The sequence below is a fragment of the Cetorhinus maximus genome, chromosome 21, assembly GCF_964194155.1.
Source record: "Cetorhinus maximus chromosome 21, sCetMax3.hap1.1, whole genome shotgun sequence".
In the NCBI taxonomy this organism is placed as follows: domain Eukaryota; kingdom Metazoa; phylum Chordata; class Chondrichthyes; order Lamniformes; family Cetorhinidae; genus Cetorhinus; species Cetorhinus maximus.
In genome coordinates this window covers 10,751,233-10,768,442 of record NC_135899.1, presented here as the reverse complement: position 1 = coordinate 10,768,442, position 17,210 = coordinate 10,751,233, and the positions used below count along the sequence as shown (strand labels likewise).

General features: G+C 41.8%; 1 protein-coding gene and 1 pseudogene across 2 annotated transcripts in view; one reads left to right on the top strand and one right to left on the bottom strand.

Moving 5' to 3' along the window:
* The window catches only part of LOC144695670 (uncharacterized), a 278,313-nt gene that overhangs the window by 62,122 nt on the left and 198,981 nt on the right, over window positions 1–17,210 (top strand). The gene's annotated exons all lie outside the window — the stretch shown is intronic.
* Window positions 1,970–17,210, bottom strand: part of LOC144695512 (E3 ubiquitin-protein ligase TRIM39-like) — a 34,834-nt pseudogene continuing 19,593 nt past the window's right edge. The window contains exons 2-7 of the transcript XR_013579974.1: window positions 8,729–9,166; window positions 8,539–8,634; window positions 8,221–8,453; window positions 3,950–3,997; window positions 3,747–3,862; window positions 1,970–2,519 (exon numbers count right to left, since the gene is read on the bottom strand). The product of XR_013579974.1 is annotated as an E3 ubiquitin-protein ligase TRIM39-like (transcript). The remainder of the gene's footprint in view (window positions 2,520–3,746; window positions 3,863–3,949; window positions 3,998–8,220; window positions 8,454–8,538; window positions 8,635–8,728; window positions 9,167–17,210) is intronic.

Sequence of the window (17,210 nt, the reverse complement as noted above, 5' to 3'; positions counted from 1 at the left end):
CCCTTGGTGTGACATTCTAGTCTTCTATGTAACACAGACATTAATTCATCTATTTTAAATGGATTAATGACTCTGCAAAAATAGTAGCCACAGGAATGTCTCAAATATGAGTTACAGGCTAACCCCTAGTACCCTCGCAGGAATTCCCAGGCTATTCTCCCTGAAGTAGAGAAGGCAAACTCCAGAACAGTTGGATTAATAATGATCAATATGGTGAATGAGCTCTGTTGTTTAGTGGGACCTAGAGTCTCAATTAGACTCTGCTCAAAGGCGCAACTGGAAATGTTTGCTACAGAGAAACACATGGGAGTTAACAGAATCAGAAGCTGGGAATGTCACTTATACAGACACCAGTGGATAACTGAGCTGAAAATTGAGAATATTCTTTACATAAGCAAAGGAGTAAATAATATCAGATGTTAGATGTTCCATAATCAGGCACTAGGTGGCAAAGATTCATAAGCTTCCATAAGGAAATGGCATGGACATGAGACAAAAACTTTGCATCTGTCTTCTTGACAGAAGACACAACAAACATTTTGGGAATAATGGAGAACCACAGGTCTAGGGAGAATGAAGGACTTAAAGAAATTATTATAGGTAGCGAAATAGTATAGGAGAAAATAATTAAACTAAGTGGCGATAAATGTCTTAGACCTGATGGCCTCAGGTTTTCAAAGCGGTAACTGCAGTTAGTGGATGTACTGGATTAGTCAATGGACAGGCTGTAACTAATAGGGCACCATAAGAATTGGTACTTGGGTCTCAGTTATTTACAATGTATATTAATGATCTAGATGTGTGGACTAAATTTGTAGCCAGGTATGCAAAGTTAGTGGGAGAGTAATAACTGGGGAGGACGTACACAAAAAGACTAGACGGATATAGACAGGTGAGATGAATGGGCAACATGGCAAAGTCATACAATGTGGCAAATTGCAAAGTTATCTACTTTGCATGAAAAAAATATAAAAAGCAGAATAATTTTTGAACAATTATAGGCTGGGAAATGTTTGCATTCAGAGGGGTTTAGGTATCCTACATGAATTACGGACTGTTAATAACAAACTAGGAAGGCAAATGGTGTGGTCGCTTTTGTTATAAAGAGGTTGGTGTACAAGAGTAACGAGCCTTACTACATTTATAAAGGGCATTGGTGAAGCTACACCTGGGGCACTCTGTGTAGTTTTAACTCCTTACCAACATAAGGGCTACTTGCCCTCGAGGAAGGGCAATGAAGGTTCATTAATCTGGTAACAGGATGTGGAGATTGTCTTATGAAATGACATTGAGCAGACTAGGCCTATTTTCCCTGGAAGAATGAGAGGTAACCTATTTGAAATTTGCAATCAAACTTAAGGGACTTGACAGGGTAGAAGCTGAGGAACTGTTTTTGCTGACGGAACATGGACTCTCAGCCTCAGAATAAGTGGTCAGTCATTTCGGACTGAGATGAGCAGAAATTTCTTCAATCAAATGTTTGAGAATCTTTGGAGTTCTCTAATCCCATGGAGTTGTAGCTGCTCAGTTATTGAGTATATTCAAGACAGAGGTCGATAGGTGTTTCCACACTGAGAGAATGAAGGAATCTGGGGATAGTGTGGGAAGATGGAGTTGAAGTAGAAGATCATCCAAAGCAGACTTGAAGGGCCAAGTGGCCTCCCTAATCCCTTCTTAACTGCAATGTGAATGGAATGCAGCTGTTCAAGAAAGCGGCTCACCACCACCTTCTCAAAGTTGATTAGGGATGGATAACAAATGCTGGCCTAGCCAGTGACGCCGACATCCTGTGAAAGACAAATAAGAAAAAAAATGGACGACTCCAGCTCTTATTTCTAATGTCTTTATGGATTGGTCCTCATAAAGATGGGCAGGAAATAACAGACACAAGACAGCAAAGAAAGTCAGTAACTGGGAATGTTGCTAATACTTCCACCAGGGAAAAATAATGGAAATATACTTTTTACTGTTAGTAACTTTTTTTCTGGAGAATTTTCAAAGCTCCTGGGTATTTCCTGCCAACATTCAATTCTGGATCAAAAATGGGAAAGATTCTCTCAGTGAAAGTGAGAGTGGAAGTGTAGAGATTGGACATGTTGTCTACATTGTAAAATGACACCTGTCCACCCTTAAAATCTAGGTAAATCCCAATCTTCCAGGGACTCACACTTGGGGTGAGGGTAGTCCATGAGGGGATGTTCTCGCAAAATATTCACTTCCACTTCCTAGCCCCACTGTCCAGTAGCCGGTCTCAGGTTTTGGGTCAATTTCCCCTTTCCTCTCGGCAGTCTCACAGGCCACTCCCAGAATCCACTGAGTCTTCTTCCCCACCTCCACTTCCCAGTAATGTCTCCCTGATGTGAATCCTTCTGACCGCAGGACAAAGGTCCAACAATCAAACCTCTGTGGTGTGTCAGTGAGCGCCTGCCTGTTATCTCCGACTCTCACACTGGTCCAGTCCTCGGACAGGATGAGTTCAGGATGGGCTGTGTTTGGATCCAGAGTCAGAGAGGCTGGAGCTGGAGGAAAGTTAAAATAACACAGTCAGTGATTTAGTTTTTCTGCTATGCTTTATTCAAACTCTATCTCCCACCCTCCTCTAAAATTTCCTTGATTTTGAAATTACCATCCTTTTCGAATTTGTCCAAGGCATTACCCCTCCTTGACTCCGTATTCTCCCCAGCCTCTCAAATCTCCAAGATCTGTATTTCTCTAATTATGGCTTCTTGAGCATCCCAGATTTTGTTGCCCCACCATTGACTATGGTGTCTTCAACTTCTGAAATTAGGACTGAAGCCCCAGAATTGTCTCCTTAAACCTTTCAAGACTCTCTACCTCTCTCTGCTCCTTTAAGATGCTTTTAATTGCCACCTCTTTGACTAAGCTTTGATCATCTCCCCTAAAATTGCCTTATGTGTATCGATGCCAAATTTTGTTTTATTAAGCTCCTGTGAAGGGCCTTGGGATGTTTTATTATGTTGCAGGCACTATGTACAAGTTGTTATTTGATCACAGGTAATGGGGGTGGGGAGTTGGCTAGTGTTGCTCCAGACTGAGATTCCCTCTGCTCTGGAACCAAAGAGTCAAAGGGAAGAGATTGCAGACAGGGGTAAGCAGGCTACAAAACCGTTGCATTCTTTATACTTATGTTCAGAGTGATGAAAACGTGTCTGTCAATCGGCATCATGTTTGAGTCCCTCCATCTCAATGATGAGGCAGAGAGGTGGCAGAGAAGGAAAGAAAAGGAAACAAATCCTGCACTGTGGATCTCACTACCTCTTGGGATGTTCTGCCCCATGTGCCCAAAGATATGTGGCCAATAATCGTATTGTTCAGTTACACGAAGACCCTGGGCAGAAACTCGTGACCTTATGTTGACATCATCCTCGAATGGAGGGACAGGCAATGAATTCTATCAGCTATAGAACCATAGAACACAATGATTTATATACAGGATATAAAACTCTGATATCTGATGGCGCCCATTCACTTACTCAGCACTATGCTGAAAACATTGAACCAGAGGCTACCTCCTGACTGGGTCCAAGTTGAGAGATTTTGTACCCATGCTGATGCTGTCCTTTAATCTGAATGGGCTTTAACTTTGATGATATGTCTATTCTGCGGTACCTTGGCAAATGACTTTTGAAAGTACATACACAACATCAGCCTCTGTCACAAATTTTCTCTATTCTCATGCTGAGAACTTTGCAAGCTTTTAAATCGGCAAACAGGAAACTCTTTACCTGGACAAATGCTTGCTATCATTTCTCTCCACACAATGTACTGTAGAGGGCCTTTGAATATTCCCAGTAACACTGGGACAGGTACCACTGACTCTGCAACACCATGAACATTAATCCTGTGAACATAAAGCATTCAATGTAATCATTGCAGCTTTTTCACTTATTACCAAGTTAACTTAAATGTCAATACAGAGAATACATACCCTTTGTCCTTGGAAACCTCCTCTTTAAGCAAAAGAGAATCATGGGTCCTCTGAGGAATGGGATGGTAGAGGATAATCAGAAGTTAGTGACACAGACATGTTACCAATCATTCAAATGACTGCACAGATTAGACAAGGATAAAATGAATTGGGTGCAACACTTTACACTGGGAAATTCACACAAAGCAGCATTGTGCTTTATATTTTCCAGGATAACACTGAAATTGAGATTTTTCCCACAGCACGAGTTAACAGTTGGCAAAACAAAGAGTTGACATGGTGAAGTGTGGTGGAGAGGGATATTCTCAAAAGTTATAAGTTATATCTGGGTTAATTTCTCTCTGCTGTTTAATGGGTGATTACAGGCTGTGATCACCTCTCATTGGTAATGGCACACATCTGTTAGCCCAGGAATTCAGTTCCCAGCTCGTTTTGACATGAAGAGTATGAGAAGTGACCAGCAGTGTAAATCAGCCCTGCCAGCTGTAGGGTTAATGTACATGGTAGAAGCGCACAGTCAGAACGTGGTGAGTAAGTTCTGTGCAGAGCTGAAGTTTATGTGAGGAAAAACAGAGTCGTCCAATTAATCTTTAGCTCAGCAGGACACATTTTGGGTCAGTCCTTCTTTGTCTTCCTCTCCATCTCTCTCTTGCATGCTCTCATTTTAATATTCAGCTTGGTATAGAATATGTAAATGGTGAGCATAAGCGTATTTAAAAATGTAATCATGTCATTAACATGTGAATGTGATTGTTCTTAGTAATGTCAGAAGTAACAGGGGCAGAAGTAGGCCATTTGGCCCATTGAATCTGCTCTATCATTCAGTAAGATCATGGCTGGTCTGAATGTGATCATAGCTCCACTTTTTTGCTGCCCCACCACTGCCTCCCCCTCCTCCCCATCACTTGACTCCCTGTAGATAAAAAATCTGTCCAACTCAGCTTTGAATATATTGAATGACCCAGCCTCCCCTGCTCCCTGGGGAACAGAATTCCAAAAATTAGTTATCCATCAGTGTAAACAATTGAGCAACACGTTGTGTGAATTTCAGTACTGGTGCAATGCCTGGTATGTAGGCTGTGTGTCCTAGAAATTGGCTGAACTAACCAAACAACATTTTACTTCAGTTGTTTGTAATAGGCAGGCTACAGACTGTACTCAATCAGTCCATGCTTGCAAAACCCAAAACAGAATGTCTCCTATCAGATGTGTTTCCATTATTGGGCAGCACTTGCTGAACAATCCTGAGTGTGCTAATGGCTGCACTAACAACCAATTTAAGATAATCCATCAAACTCATAATGTGACACACTTATACTTGCTGGAAGTGACATATATTTGTACAGACACCCTCCAAATATACAAGGGTTAGGGCCCTATTGAAACAGCATCAGGTGATTATTCAAACAGAATGTTAGGAAAATGCTGAGCACCACAGGAGTCCTAGGCAGAGCACTGAGAACAAAGTCTGAGACAAATTTTCATATATGACAGAGAGGAAGACATAGTGGAGCAGCTTATGAAAAATAAGATTTTTCAATTTTGTCTATATACTCTGCTGTATAAATAATAGTTAGCTATCATTGAGAAATAACTATCTTCAAAAAGTTAACTATTTTTTATTCTTTCATGGGTGTGGGCATCACTGGCAAGGCCAGCATTTATTATCCATCTCTTTTGCTACAACTGAGTGGCTTGCTAGGCTATTTCAGAGTGCAGTTCAGAGTCAACGAAATTGCTGTAGTTCTGGAGTCACATGTAGGCCAGACCAGGTGAGCATGGTAGATTTCCTTCTGTAAACTTGCAGGTCTTTCTAAACTCTGTTCCCCGTGTCTTGACAGGTACCAAGTGCCTTTCAACCATCACTCCTGTGCTTACTGACCTACCCAGGCTCCTGGTAAAGCAGTGCAATTTTAAAATTCTCATCTTTGTTTTTAAGTCCCTCCATGTCTCTGTATTTTCAGCCCTACAACCCTCTGAGATATCTGCACTCTTCTATTTCAGGCCTCTTAAATATCCTGGATTTTAATCACCCCATCATTGGTGATTGTTCCTTCAGCTGTCTTGGCTCTCAACCTTGTTTTCATCCTTTATGACTCTTCTTAAAATCTATCTCCTTGTTCAAACTTTTGGTCATCTGACTTAATATCTCCTTATGTGGCTCGATGTCGCATATTTTATAATGCCCCAATGAAATGTTTTGGGGCATCCTGTAACCTAAAAAGAGTTATATAAATGTAGGTGTTGTTGCTACCTGCCACATTGCATTGTGGGAAGTACAGGATATAGATTTGGGCTGGTTTTAATTTTCCAAAACTCCCTAGATTCAGGAAAGGTCCCATTAGATTGGAAGATAGCAAATGTAACTCAAATTATTCAAAAAGGGAGAGAGGCAGACACGGGAAACCACAGACCAGTTTGCTTAACATCTGCCATAGGGAAAATGTGAGAATCTATTATTGAAGTTATAGCAGGGCACTTGGAAAGCTCAAGGTCATCGTGGACTGCAGTGGTTCAAAAAGGCAACTCTTCCACATTCTCAAGGGCAATTAGTGATGGGCAATAAATGCAGGCCCAGCCAGCGAAGCTCACATCCTATGAATGAATTAAAAAAAAGCCAGAGTCAACATGGTTTTATGGACGGGAAATCGTGTTGAACCAACCTAATGCAGTTCTTTGAGGAAGTAACATGTGTTGTTGATAAAGGGGAACCGGTGGATACTGTACTTAGATTTCCATAAGGCATTTGATAAAGTGCCACATAAAAGGTTATTGCGGTAAATAAAAGCTCATGATATAGCGGGGAACATATTGGCATGGATAGAAGATTGGCTGGCTAACAGGAAGCAGAGAGTAAGCATAAATGGTTCTGAATAACTGAACTGAAAGATGTAATGACTGGCATGCCACAGGGATCAGAGCTGTGGCCTCAACTGTTTACAATTTATGTAAATGACTTGGATGAAAGGATTGAAGGAATGGTTGCCAAATTTGCTGAGGACACAAAGATAGGTAGGAACGTAAGTTGTGAAGAGGACAGAAGGAGGTGACAAATGGATATAGGTAGATTAAGTGAGTGGGTAAAGATCTGGCAGACAGAGTTCAATGTGGGAAAATATGAAATTGTACATTTTGGCAGGAAGAATAAAAGAGGAGCATGTTATCTAAATGGCAAGAGATTGCAAAGTTCTCAGGTGCAGAGGGATCTGGGTGTCCTAGTGCATGAATCACAAAAGGCTAGTATGCAAGTGCAACAAGTAATTAGGAAAGCTAATGGAATGTTCTTATTTATTGTGAGGGGAATTAAAGACAAAGTAGGGAGGCTATGCTTCAGGTGTACAGGACACTGGTGAGATCACATTTGGAGTACTGTGTACCATGTTGGTCACCTTATTTAAGGAAGGATGTTAAATGTGTTGGATGCAGTTCAGAGAAGGAATGGGTGGGTTGTCGTGTGAGGAAAGGTTGGACAAACTAGGTTTGTATCCGCTGAAGTTTAGAAGAGTGAGAGATGACTTGATAGAAACATATAAGATCCTGAGGGGTCTTGACAGGTTGGATGTGGAGAGGATTCTCTTGTGGGAGAATCTAGAACTAGGAGTGACTGCTTAAAAAAATAAGGGGTCACCCATCTAAAACAGAGATGAGGTGAAATTTTTTTCGCTCAGAGGGTTGAGAGTCTTTGGAACTCTCTTCCTGAAAAGGCGTTGGAAGCAGAGTCTGAATATTTTTAAGGCTGAGGTGGATAGATGCTTGGTAAGCAACGGGATGATAGGTTATCGGGGATAGGTGGGATGCAGATTTCAGGTTACTATCAGATCCATGATCTTATTAATTGGCGGAGCAGCCTCAAGTGGCTGAATGGCCTACTCCTGCTCCGTGCTCTTATGTTCTAATAGAAACGGAAAGTGCTGGAAATACTAAGCGGGTAATGTCAGGCAGCATTCCGTGGAGAGAAATAAAGGTAACGATGACTCTTCGTTAGACTCCCTTCATCATAGATTTAAGCGGAATGGCAAAAGAAATAGTAATAGAAATACATGAGGTAACTTTTTGTAACGCAAGAACTTTTCTGACCTGAAATGCATTGCCGAAGAGATGGGTAGAAGGAGGCTCAATAATAACTTCCTAAAGGCAATTGGATAAATATTTTGAAGGGAAATAATTTGTAGAGCTATGGAGAGAGAGTAGGGGTGCGGGCCTCACTGAATATCTCCCACGTTGTACAATTCTATTAACTTTAGTTTCTTTTAAATAAATCAATCTTTTACCTTCAAAAATTGAGTGTGTCGTGTTCCTCAAAATGTCTCTGTAACTTCGATAGCTCTCGCTCGACGCTATCTAACTCCTGCTGGATTCCACTGAGGTTTTTCTCCATACTTTTCAGAATTTTCTCCTCTTCTTCCCTGAGATCTCTGAGTAAACGCTGCTCTTTCTCAGTGAGAATCTGGTGCATTTTAGTGAACTCGGATGTGATGTGGGTCTGCAGACTGCTCGACTGTTCCTACCAAATGAAATGTGAAAGTTAATTATGTCCCGTGATAAAGGGAACAAAACTAACCCAGAAAACCATTTCAGGGAGACCTCACCTTAAATTCAAATATCAGCTGCTTCTGTCGCCGTTTGGTGCCTTGAACCGAGACTTTTCTACATGTGGCCGATTCTAAAAGTGGTTTCAGCTGATCCTGGAATTAGGAGACAAACTCAATGATTCAGAACTTTGAACAAAAAAGTAGAGAATTAGGAAAAATTACCGAAAGCGAAATCTCTCCATTTTACCCGGTACTTCTCCGCAGCCTCGTCTATCGGCAGAAAGTTGTGAGATTTGTGTTCCCGCGAATCTCTACAAATGTAACAGATCAATTTCTTGTCAGTTTCACAAAACAGCTTCATTTCTTCCCCATGTTTCCCACATTTGAAGTTTACATTCCTCCTCTCTCGAATTTAACTTCAGAATTCGAGCTTTCTCGGCCAGATTCGCTAAGGCCCGATTTGCTCTGAGGTTTCTTTCCGGAAACTCCTCTCTACATTCCGGGCAGGGGTTTATCTCGTTCTTCCTACACTGGGTGATACAGGAGCGGCAGAAGTTGTGTCCACACTCCAGTATTACCGGATCTGTGAAGAAATCAAGGCAAACGGGACAATTTACTTCCTCGGTCCAGTTGTACTCGAAAAAGTTGCAATCTGTGACTGTTGATAACTCGAAAGAGTTTCCCACTCCCGGAAACCAAGAACTGTGAATGTACTCGAAAGAGTTACAATCTGTGACTGTTGATAACTCGAAAGAGTTACAAGTGAGCAGTTTAATGAGGTGTCAGCTGTGGCTCAGTTCATAGCACCCTCACCTTTGAATCAGAGGGTTGTGGGTTTGTGTCCCACTCCCGGAAACCAAGAACTGTGAATGTACTCGAAACAGTTACATGCGATCTGTTGATAACTCGAAAGAGTTTCTTTCTGGAAGCGGGAGGTGTCAGCTGTGGCACAGTTCATAGCACCCTCGCCTTTGAATCAGAGGGTTGTGGGTTCATGTCCCACTCCCAGAAACCAAGAACTGTGATTGTACTCGAAAGAGTTGCAATCTGTGACTGTTGATAACTCGAGAGAATTTCTTTCTGGAAGCGGGAGGTGTCAGCTGTGGCTCAGTTCATAGCACCCTCGCCTTTGAATCAGAAGGTTGTGGGTTCATATCCCACTCCTGGAAACCAAGAACTGTGATTGTACTCGAAAGAGTTGCAATCTGTGACTGTTGATAACTCGAAAGAGTTTCTTTCTGAAAGCAGGAGGTGTCAGCTGTGGCTCAGTTCATAGCACCCTCGCCTTTGAATCAGAGGGTTGTGGGTTCGTGTCCCACTCCCGGAAACCAAGAACTGTGATTGTACTCGAAAGAGTTGCAATCTGTGACTGTTGATAACTCGAAATAGTTACAAGTGAGCAGTTTAATGAGGTGTCAGCTGTGGCTCAGTTCATAGCACCCTCGCCTTTGAATCAGCGGGTTGTGGGTTCGTGTCCCACTCCCGGAAACCAAGAACTGTGATTGTACTCGAAAGAGTTGCAATCTGTGACTGTTGATAACTCGAAAGAATTTCTTTCTGGAAGCGGGAGGTGTCAGCTGTGGCTGAGTTCATAGCACCCTCGCCTTTGAATCAGAAGGTTGTGGGTTCATGTCCCACTCCCGGAAAACCAAGAACTGTGAATGTACTCGAAAGAGTTACATGCGATTTGTTGATAACTCGAAAGAGTTACTAACATTAAGGTGTCAGCTGTGGCTCAGTTCTTAGCACCCTCGCCTTTGAATCAGAGGGTTGTGGGTTCATGTCCCACTCCTGGAAACCAAGAACTGTGATTGTACTCGAAAGTGTTGCAGTCTGTGACTGTTGATAACTCGAAAGAGTTTCTATCTGGAAGCCATGTCTGCATTGAGGACGACCTCAGTTTGGGTTTCAATTTCGCTGTCTGTGAGCTGGGTGAACCTGTTTCAGCTTCTGCACAAAGCAGCCCCAGATGCACCGCAGTGTGGACATTTAGGCGTGAGGGGTTGGGGTGGTGGGGTTTGTGGGGAGGTGGGCTTGGGAATGAGGGATGGGTTTTCTCGCATGGGGGACGAATACCGAGACCCGGGGGAAAGAATGCGGAAACCCAACAAAAATTTACATCCAATCGGTTTGAACCCTCAATTAGAATGGAGATCAACTCCTGCTCGGAATGTAGAGAGAAGTTTCCGGAAAAAAACCTCAGAGAAAATCGGGCCTGAGCGAATCTGTCCGAGAAAGCTCGAAATCTGCAGTTAAACTCGATAGAGAAGGAAAGTGAACTTCACTGTGGGAAACATGGGGAAGAAATGTCAGAAGCATTGTAATTTCACGATAGACAGAGGAGCCGTCAGTTACAGAGCAATTTCAGATAACCATCATAGACCGAGAACCCGTCAGTTACAGAGAAATTTCAGAAAGCCACCATAGACAGAGAACCCGTCAGTTACAGTGGAATTTCAGATGACCACTGTAGACAGTGACCTGTCAGTTACAGTGGAATTTCAGATGACCACTATAGACAGTGACCCCGTCAGTTACAGTGGAATTTCAGATGACCACTATAGACAGTGACCCCGTCAGTTACAGTGGAATTTCAGATGACCACTGCAGACGGTGACCTGTCAGTTGCAGTGGAATTTCAGATGATTTTAAACTTTGTTATATTCCCAGCTGATGTTACCACTGGAAAAGTCAGATCCCAGGCTGGACCCCAGCTTGATAGATCCTAACTATTTCTTGTTTAGAAATGTGGAGGGTGGCTATTGAACAGAGTCACAGGAGTCAGCTGATGAATTTTTAACAAAAGAATAAAGCATTTATTAGGCAAGAAAAGATTAACTGTATTACATTAATCCTTCACCCACAGCTATACCTTTACAGATATATACAGATTCGTAATGATAACAGAAGTTACACATTCTATCTTATTCTCTAATGTTCCCAATAATAGGCAATCAGTGGTCAGACACGCCACACTCTGAAACTAAGTGACAGATGAAACCTCAAACAGATGCTCTAGATCTCTCATTAACGCCCCCAGATGCTTGTCACATCATGAGCTAACTGGTCTCACTGAACTCCATATTTCATGCGAGGGTTTCCAATCTCCAATCTCAAAGAACTCTCTTTGGAATCTTCTTCCAAATGATGCTTTCCCTCAGACACGTTTCACAAGGGTGCACCTCCAGGGTCCCAAACTCTCCTTCTGATGTTTCTCACCCCTGGATTGCCATGTGCATTCAAGCTTCCCTTCCATGCACTCTCTCTCAAATGCTCAGCCATGCCAACAGAACATCACTGCTTCACATACCCATAGTAAAAAGTTACAGACCTTTGGCCGTCTCCTTGGATATTCTGGCTTCTTGCAAGCCTCTTTTGCTTTAATTCTGCATTCTGCAGCTTTTTCCCTTTAAGCTTGGAGCCATCCTCTGTGCTCCTTGCTTTCACTTCCACTGAATAGAATCTTGTTCCAAACGCATGTTCCTGTCCTTTGACTTAATTTAAAGGGCTTCAACGGGCCTTTCCCTTTTTCCTTTGGGACCTGCTCCCTGCAGTTCCCTCTCCCATTAGGCTGCTGACAGCTTGGTATCTCCCTTGAGATCCAGAACTCACTTGACATTCACTGTTACTTTAACTTTAGAGCAACTCATTTAAGATTCTTAGACTTATTTTTCTCAGTAGCCTGCTAGTATGTCAGCTAGAGAGAGACTTAAGCTGCTCCCTTCACCTTAGAGCATAATGGCCAACTGAAATCAAACTGCTTTCCATTCCTCTATGTGGGCCTACTGTTACTAGGCAACATCACAGTTTTTTCTACCTTGTGTTTGTTTTAACTTCCCTTCAAGAGTCGTAAAATCTTATTAGAATGCAGAAACAAGGGCAATTAGGAATGGGCAAGAAATGCTTTCACAGCCAGCCAAGTCCACATCCCTTGAATGAATAAAAAAAAATCACAAATCAAACTTAAGCGAAAAGTCATTCTTAACACACACAAGTACAAATATTACTTTCCTAAACTACCTCTCGTTCCTAACAACTTGTATAGAACATTGGTTAGACTGTATCGGGACTACTGTGCACAATTTTGATCTCCATGTTTCACAAAGGATAAAGAGACATTAGATATAGATGTAAAAAAAGGTTCACAAAGTTGATACCAGACCTGAGAGGCTTTAATTATCAGGGAAAGCTTTGACTCTGGCTCTTTTTTCTAGGAAAGAGGAGACTGAGGAGTGAACTTATAGAGGTCTTTAAGATTATGAATGGATCTGAAAAGGGAGGAAGTGATTCATAAAAGTAATTACAATCCAATTAGCCTAACCTTGGTGGTGGACATATTGGGGAAAAAAATTAAGTGATACTGTAAACTTTCATTTAGAAAGGCAAATTAGTTAAAGACTGTCAGCATGCTCTTGTTAGGGAAAGATGATGCCTAAGTAACTCAACTGACTTTTTGGGGAAAGTTACAAGGAGGATCAATGAGGGTAATGTATTTGTTGTAGTCAGCATGGATTTTATCAAGGCTTTTGATAAGGTCCCACATGGCAGATTAGTAGGAAAATATTAAAGCATACAAGATTGATAGGCAAGTAGCATGCTGGATTCAAAATTTGTTCAGTGGCAGGAAGCAAAGAGTACTGGTCAATGGGTCTTACTGTGGCTGGAAGGTTGTTTCCAGTGGGGCTCTGCAAAGCTCAATACTGGGTCCCTTGCTGGTTGTGGAATATATGAATGATTTAGACTTAAATGTAGGGGGCATGATTATCAAGTTTGCAGATGATGTAAACATTGGCCATATGATTGATAGTGAGGGAGAAAGCGATAGACTGTATGAAGATATCAATGGGTTGAAATGTGACAAATTGAATTCAATCCTTAGAAGTGTGAGGTAGTAGATTTGGGGAGGACAAACCTGAGCAAGGGTACACAATAAATTGTCGGATTTTGACAAGTGTAGAGGAACAGAGGGATCTTGGAGTGCATGTCTACAGATCACTGGAGGTGATCACAGGTAGATAAGTTGGTTAACAAGCCATACATGATACTTTCCTTTCCTAGCCAGGCCTAGTGTATAAGAGCAGGGAGGTTATGCTGGAACTATATAAAACACTAATTAGAAAAACAACTTGAATATTACTTACAATTCTGGTTACCACATTACAAGAACTTTGTGATTGCATGAGAGAAGCTACAAAGGATGTTTAAGAGGATGTCGCCTGGACTGGAGAATTTTAGCTCTAAGGGAAGATTGTCAGGGGTTGTTTTCTTTGAAGCTGATGAGGCTGATGGGAGATTTAGTTGAGGCATATAAAATTATGAGGGGCTTAGGTAGAGTAAATAGGACAAATCTATTTCTTTTAGCAGAGAGGTCAATAACCAGGAGGCATAAGTAATTTGCAGAAGGATTAGAGGCAAGTTGAGGAAAATTATTTTTCATCCAGAGGATGGTGGATTTAGTTGGTAGAAGCAGAAACCCACTTCAGATTTAACAAAAAAATTGGATATGCACTTGATGTGCTGTAACTTACAAGATGAAGGACCGAAAGCTGGAAAGTGGGATTAGGCTTGTTAGCTCTGTTTTTCTTGGTACAGACACAAATCTGATATGGCAAATGGAGTGCAGCTGATCTAACTGAGTGAAGACTTTTGGGCTGAATTTTGCTGTCAGCGAGCAGGTGGCAGGGCCCCCTCGCTGATGCGTAAAATGATGTGGGATGATATTGGGGGGAACCCCCAGTGTCATCCCGCTCCATTTAAATTTTCAGGAAGGCGGGCCCTCAGCAAAATCAGCTGCTGGCCCACCGACCTGTCAATGGCCAATTGAGGCTATTGACAGGGTCATTAAAACAATTAACGGACTTGCCCGTCCAACCTTAAGGTTGGTGGGTAGGCCAGGAGCCCTAGCGGGGAATAGAAAAAACATGAAACCTCATCCACTGGCGGGATGAGGTTTCATGTAGGGATTTAAAAAGATTAATAAAGTTTTAGTGTACATTATGAACATGTCCCATCTCATGTGACATTGTTACATGAGGGGGACATGTTAAGGACTTTTTTTTTCTAATTTTTAATGTTTTTAAAACTGTCAGTGTTCTCCCTGAGGCTGCACTTAGCCTCAGGTAGATGTGCGCTCTTTAGTGCGCATGCGTAAAAGAGCACAATCTCGCTCTTGGGGAATTCCCTCCCACCCCCCTGCCCACACAGGGAGTACACAATACTGCAGATGTGGTCTCACCAGTGCCTTGTACAGCTGAAGCATAACCTCCCTACTTTTGTAATCAATTCCCCTCACAATAAATTATAACATTTTATTAGCTTTCCTAATTACTTGCTGTACCTGCACGTAAAATGGTGGCGGGGCCCACTTCTCTGGCAGGGATTTTGCTCCCCACCCGCCGGAGATTGGGACGGGCCCACACCTAGGCAGAAAATTCTGCCCAAATGAGAGGGGAATTTTTTGTGTTAATTTTGTTCTGAAATTTTGCCCTTACAACCTAACCTAGTCTGTAATTAGCAGTAACTGGAAAGTACTGTATAAGCAGGCTAAATTCTTTCTTTCTTGCAGTTTAGGCAGGGTATACTCACTCTCAGCTGTAGAAGCTGAGTAGCTAATTAGCTAACTGATTGGATCTGGTTACTATAGCTCCAGCTCAATTTACTTTAAATTCAAGGTTCTTCAGTGCAACCTTGGCAAACAGAGTGTAGCTGAGCTAATTGAGTGAAGACTTGGAGTTTATTTAGAGGGGAGTTTTAAGTGTTAATTTTGTTCTTAAATTCAAAATGGTTGCTAAGTTTGCTGATGATACAAAGATAGGTAGGAAAGCAAATTGTGAACAGGACGTAAGGAGGCTACAAAGTGACATAGATAGGTTAAGTGTGTGAGCAAAGATCTGGCAAATGGGGTATAATGTGGGCAAATGTGAAATCATTCATTTTCACAGGAAGAATAAAAAGGAAGCTTATTATACAAATGGTAAGAGATTGCAGAGCTCTGAGGTTCAGAGGGGCCTGGGTATCCTAGTTCGTGAATCACAAAAGGTTAGTATGCAGGTACAGCAAGTAATTAGGAAAGCTAATAAAATGTTATAATTTATTGTGAGGGGAATTGATTACAAAATTAGGGAGGTTATGCTTCAGCTGTACAAGGCACTGGTAAGACTACATCTGCAGTATTGTGTACAGTTCTGGTCTCTTTATTTAAAGAAATATGCAAATGTGTTAGAAGCAGCTCAGAGAAGTTTACTAGATTAATACCAGGAATGGGTGGGTTGTCTTATGAGGAAAGGCTGGACAGGTTAGGCTTGTATCCACTGGAATTTAGAAGAGTAAGGGTCAACTTAATTGACACCTTTAAGATCTGAGGGGTCTTGACAGGATGGATGTGGAGAGGATGTTTCCTCTTGTGGGAGAATTTAAAACTAGAGGTCACTGTTTATAGATAAGGCATCGCCAATTTAAGACAGAAATGAAGAGAAATTTTTTTCTCTCAGAGGGTTGTGAGTCTTTGGAACTCTCTTTCTCAAAAGGTGGTGGAAACAGAGTCTTTCAATATTTTTAAGGCAGAGCTAGATAGATTCTTGATTAACATGGGGGTGAAAGGTTATCAGGGTAGGCAGGAATATGGGGTTGAGTCTACATTCAGTCAGGCATGATCTTATTGGATGGCGGCACAGGTTCGAGGGGCTGAGTGGCCTACTCCTGCTCCTAATTTGTATGTTTCTAAAATAATGGAAATTTCTACTCTTCACTTGTCTCCTGGGAAGCTGAGGATGAAGCTACTTGGATTTCTCTCTGAGATCATTGAATACACCTGCAAATAACTCTTTCAGACAGGAATACTTTTGCTTCCATGGAGGTGAGCTGGTTCTCCTAAATTTTCCTTCTGTCCTCCAAAAACAGATACATTGATGTATGTAACTGATCTCCTCATTGACTCACTCTTGGTTAGAATATGGCAGTCTGAAATATGCCATTACTCATTCCACTCACATGTACAAATACCCCCAGCCTCTTTGTCATCATTTGCTGCACACAGTTCAGGTCTCTATACCTCAAAAGCAGGATATACAATACAAAAGCACTGGAGAAAGTTTAAAAAAAAAGATTTACAGGCATGATGCCAAAACTGTGCAGTTATAACTCTCAGGGGAAAACTAAACAGCTGGGGTTCCTTACTATGGAAAAGACAAACCTCAGAGGTGACCTGTTAGAGGTCTTTGAAACTATGAAAGTGTTTGATAGGTTAGACATGAAGAGTATGTTTCCACTTGTCCACCACATGGGGCCTTAAATAAGATAGTTGTTAATAAATCTATGAAAAACAGAGAGATTTACAGTACAATAGAAGGCCATTTGTCCCATCTTGTGTGTATCAGCTGAAAAAGACGGAACACACCTTCCAGCTCTTGGGCCATAGCCCTGGAGGTTATGGTATCTATCAAGCTTTTTCTTTTTAAATGCAATGAGGGTTTTTGTCTCTACCACTCTCAGGAAGTGAATTCCAAACCCATCAACATTTGGGTGAAAAAAATACACCCCAACTCGTCTCTATCTGCTGTAATTACTTCAAATCTAAACCCTCCTGGTTATTGACCTCTCTATGAAAAAAATCCTTCCTATCCACTGTACCTAGACCCCTCAATTCTGCAAACCTTAGTAAAATCTCTCCTCAGGCTCCTCTATTGTACAAAAAACACATCCAGCCTATGTGATTGTTCCTCGTAGCTAAT